Source organism: Bison bison, unplaced genomic scaffold (assembly GCF_000754665.1).
Source record: "Bison bison bison isolate TAMUID 2011002044 unplaced genomic scaffold, Bison_UMD1.0 scf7180017864032, whole genome shotgun sequence".
NCBI classification, from domain to species: domain Eukaryota; kingdom Metazoa; phylum Chordata; class Mammalia; order Artiodactyla; family Bovidae; genus Bison; species Bison bison.
Genome location: NW_011494604.1, coordinates 6,341,664 through 6,346,811, shown reverse-complemented (window position 1 = coordinate 6,346,811; position 5,148 = coordinate 6,341,664). Strand labels below are relative to the sequence as shown.

The 5,148-nt window shown below is 43.4% G+C and overlaps 1 long non-coding RNA gene across 1 annotated transcript; it reads left to right on the top strand.

Moving 5' to 3' along the window:
* The first annotated feature begins 808 nt into the window (after positions 1 to 808).
* On the top strand, positions 809 to 3,208 carry LOC104984577. The gene is made up of 3 exons (XR_824763.1): positions 809 to 1,044; positions 1,545 to 1,646; positions 3,103 to 3,208. It is a non-coding gene; the product is annotated as an uncharacterized LOC104984577 (long non-coding RNA).
* Positions 3,209 to 5,148: the final 1,940 nt, after the last annotated feature.

The following is a 5,148-nucleotide window of genomic DNA, read 5'->3' as shown; positions in this document are numbered from 1 at the left end:
GCCTTCATTCTTTCTGGAGTTATTTCTCCACTGATCTCCAGTAGCATATTGGGCACCTACTGACCTGGGGAGTTCCTCTTTCAGTATTCTATCATTTTGCCTTTTCATACTGTTCATGGGGTTCTCAAGGCGAGAATACTGAAGTAGTTTGCCATTCCCTTCTTCAGTGGACCACATTCTGTCAGACCTCTCCACCATGACCCACCTGTCTTGGGTTGCCCCACGGGCATGGCTTAGTTTCATTGAGTTAGACAAGACTGTGGTCCGTGTGGTCAGATTGGCTAGTTTTCTGTGATTATGGTTTCACTGTGTCTGCCATCTGATGCCCTCTCGCAAAACCTACCATCTTACTTGGGTTTCTCTTACCTTGGACGTGGGGTATCTCTTCACGGCTGCTCCAGCAAAGCGCAGCTGTTGCTCCTTACCTTGGACAAGGGGTATCTCCTCATGGCTGCCCCTCCTGGCCTCAAACGTGGAGTAGCTCCTCTTGGCCCTCCTGTGCCCTCCAGGAGACTTAGGAATCATATAGTCCAACCCTTTATTTCGCACAGTAGGGCCCATGGCTTAGAGGATCCCACAAACTGCAGCATCCTTTCAAGTTCTCTTAGCCTTTCACCTACACCTCCACCCCATCCTGCCAACTCTGCCACCCACCTGAGAGGAAGGGAGGCCTCGCGTAGGATGCAGCTGGGTGGGACGCCTCCTCTTCCCCTGGAGGCGGTGACGACCGTCACTCCTAGCAGATGATTAAAATGCTGCTATTGTTAAATTTTGGCGAGTAGATTCTGATATTCTCCCACAGGGCTGGTCATGAGTCACTACAGCACATCCTCAGGAAGAAACTGGCTGGACTCCCAATACGGCCAGATCCTGCTGTGAACTTGGGACCCAGTGAACTCGGGTGTGAACTTCAGGCTCTCATGGCTGCTCCTATCACCAGCTGGGGGCTGGACATCAAGACGAGACCCACTTTTGGTGTCGGCACCACAGAATGCTCAGTTCATAGAGCACAAGAGCCTGGGTGAAGTCCCTGCTACGACAATGGTGAGAGCTAAATGAGGAAGTGGGAGGGGGGCAGGGGAGGTGGGCAGCAGATGCCTGTGTGGAGGGGCTTTTCAGTAAAAGCATTTCCCTTTTTTCCTCTTAAAGTAGGTGGTCCTTGAGCTGTACCTTAAAGATGACCAGGTCCCTTCCTCATTCCAAATAGGCAGTAAAAAGACAGGGAACAAACTTAGGGGGAAGGGATAGTGTCAGTTTCTGAAATTTCAGAGTCAAAACCTTACATTTTGTTTGGTTTTTTTTTTTTTTGCCATTTCAGGTCTTAGCTGCAGCATGCAGGATTGTTCACTGTGCTACATGGGCTTCTCTAGTTGTGGTATACAGGCTCAGTTGCCCCAAGGCATGTGGGATCTTGTTTCCCCAGCCAGGGATCAAACCCACATCCCTTGAACTGGAAGGGGAATTCTTAACCACTGGACCACCAGGGAAGTCCCATAGCCTTATGTTTTTGATGATTCACCTACCAAATATGGGTATCTCTGCAGGAGAAACATTCACTTAAAGTGAAGGGAAGAGGCATGAACAACAGCAATCCAGGTTGAATTAAGAAGGTAAACATCTTCATGGCATGGGAAGAGAATCCAGAAGTGAGTAAATGAAGGAATGACCGTAACATGGCCTGGCTGCAGTATTCATTGGCTGTGCCATCATCCGGAAAGGAAAGGAATGTGGCATTGCTCACCCTCTCCCCCTCGCTTCCTACACCTCTTTCCTGATGCATGTCCAAGCCTCCCATCCTTTGTCATGGCTCAAACGCACATCCTCTAGTAGTAATTCACCAGCTCAAAAAATTCACTTTTTCCTCTGTCCTTCCAAAGACCACACCTGCACTCTCACAAGGCCCTTATTTTCTTTCCAGGTCAGCTGATGGTCATTGGTGTGTGTGTCTTGCCTCTGTGTGCCCTCAAGGGCCCAGGACCTAAAGCAACCCCTTATATAGGGTGTTAGGGATTCTTGACCCTCCAAGCACAGCAAGCACACATTTGGTCACCATATTTGGCCCCACCCTATATCACCCCCTCTCATGATAATTCTCTGCTAATTGAAACTGATAGTCACTCAGTTGTGTCCCACTCTTTGCATCCCCATGGACTGTAGCCCACAGGGCTCCTCTGTCCATGGGGATTCTCTAGGCAAGAATACTAGAGTGGGTTGCTATTCCCTTCTCCAGAGGATCTTCCCGACTCAGAAATCAAACCTAGGTCTCCTGTACTGGAAGCAATTTTTTTTTTACCATCTGAGTCACTAGGGAAGCCCTTCTCTGCTAAACCTGCTTATTATAAAAAATAACAAAATTTTTCTTTTAGGGGATAATCCACAGCATTAAAACTCCAATAACTTTCAGAGTCATCTACAGAAAAAGTCCTCTTCAAACTAGAACTTCAAAAGAACTGATAAAAGCAATTAAAAATGATGGAGTTATATATTCCACTTACTTCTGAAGGTTCATTTCACTGCACTTCATTTTCTACTTTTTCTTTACTGGGACCCAAGTACATGGGGAAAAACCCAAATTTTTGTTTGATAGGAGACGCTGAAAACAATGAAATAAGCTCTTTTCAAAAGAGTGAACTTTAGGCACCTGGATGCTAAGTAATATGTTTTTTCCTATCTGTACAGATATTAAACTCATTCTTCCTGAACCTATTTTCATGATTGAAACAGAAACTATAAATCAAAATTTCTATAGAATTTTTAAAAAACATTTTTCTGCCAAAGAATGTGGCTTGTATACTGGCAGTATTTGGAGTTGGTATGTTTTCAGCTACAAGAAGCAGAAGACTCCAACTCAAATTGGCTTAAGGAATAAGGATAGTTATCATTTCTTCTAACTGGAAGTTCAGAGGAAGGGGAAGCCCAAGCTTGGATCAACCAGCAGCTCAATAAAGCAAATTGTTTTCTTCTTCTATTCTGCAGTTCTCAATTTCGGTTGGATCAAAGACTGCCTTGCTTGGAGGCTGAGGCAGCCCCAGGTATAGCATCCAGAAACAGATACTGAGAGAACTGACAGAAGCTATCTCTTCCTTGTATTTTTCTTTTCAGAAGCAAGAAAAGTTCTTCCAGCAGACTCCTGGCAGACTTCCAGCCAATGCTTTGCTGTACTTGCGTATATGTGTGCGTGCTAGATCGCTTCAGTTGTGCCTGACTATTTGTGACCCCATGGACTGTAGCCTGCCAGGCTCCTCTGTCCATGGGATTCTCCAGACAAGAATACTGCAGTGGGTAGCCACCTCCTTCTCCAGAGCTTCACAACCCAGGAACTGAACCCACATCTCTTTCCTCTCCTGCATTGGCAGGCAGGGTCTCTACCACTAGAGCCACCTGGGAAGCCCTACTTCCTAAAGTATGCCTATTCCTAAAGCAATGTCTGGCTTAAACCAGTCCTGCTGGGGATCACCACCCTGGTCACCACAAAGAGACAACAGTCATTTTCCAAGCTCCTTTACTGAAACGAGTGCCATGTCTCCACGCAGAAACCAAACTTTTACTAGCCCGTTGAAATAAAAATCTTTAAAAGAATAGAAACCAGAAATTTCAAAAAGGTGGGTCTGCATTTGCTCCTGACTGATGATAAACTGTCTGTCTCTCCCAGGGAGTCACCTTGCTTTCCAGAAAAATAATGGTTCCTGAAAACTGTGAAACATGAATTTGCTAACCTAATATTATTTTAAATGCTACAGAGCAGCTTGCTATTGAGAACTATTCGGTGAAATTTTTTTTAATGAAAAATGACCAGAAGTCCAGGATAAATGATGGGTGGAATGTACAGATTGCTCCCCTCTATCTCCAAACATCACTTGAAAAATCACAAGTTAAACAAAGGCATAACCTCATAAGGACAAAGAGTGTGGTAAAGGAATCATCAACAACAATATTTCAGAGTCTGGAAACCTGATAAGTGGTATTGGGCATAGCAGACCCTAGGAAGTTGAATTAGAAAGCAGCCTATGGGAGGCCAAGAGATACTCCGATTTTATATCAAAGAACTCTCAAAAGGCTCAAGAATTGGTGACTCCTGGTACCACTGGAAGTGAGGGTAACAGAGAGCTAAAATGTGAGAATTGGTTAAAACCTGTATAAGGGATGTTTAGATCCATTATGGTTAGATTCCTTTGCTTCACATACTAGGGACTTCCCTGTACAGAAAACTGGGACTGATTCTCAATAAATGATAAAAGAGAGAGTCTGCATTGAAGGTCCATACTAAAGACAGAGGTGTCATATAGAAAACAGCTATTAAATGGACGCTTACATGCAATCTGTTGAGATCATTAACTCTCTTCTCCTATCCAGTATCGTGAAAGCTGGAAATTCGATTATATCGTCCAGGCAGGAGAAGAGTATTATTCACTGGGGCAACTGACTAGCTCAAGAGAAAAGATAAGATGATATTGCCATTAGGGGTCCCTAGCCAGATAACTTTGCACTGAAAATCACAGTGGACAGGGCCCTTGTCCCATGAAGCTTCCAATCTGCTGCTAAGGCCCCACTTTTAAGGCCCCACTTATAAACAGCAGTGATCACCAGACATGGGCGGAAAGTCTCTAATATAAAAGACACCTGAACAAACAGAAAGAAAAAAGAAACTTGGATGGCAGAAACAATGCAAAGAGAATAAAACTTTAAAGAATCTATCATAATAGCCTTGCAGGGATAAGACATTGCATTCTGTGAAACAGGATATTGTGAGAACCCATTGCAAATTAAAAATATGAAAACAGAAATGAAAAACTCAATAGAAAGATTAGAAAATTAAGGTGAAAAAATATCCCAAAAAGTAGAGTAAAAAAACAAAGCATGACAAATAAGGAAGAAATTCTTAAGAAAAAACTTAAGGAAAAATTGTGGAGATTCAATATCTAAATAATAGGAGTTCCAGAAAGAAAATAGAAGAGAAGAAACCATTGAATAAACAGTTTAAGAAATTTTCCTATAAATGAAATAAATTTCTAAATGAAAAATGCCCAGTAAAATGGGTATATAATCTCTCTCTGGATGTGTACATTGTCTCTCCATTCGGACTGGTTTGTTGTTGTGGTTCAGTCGCTCAGTCATGTCTGACTCTTTGCAACCCCATGGACTGCACCA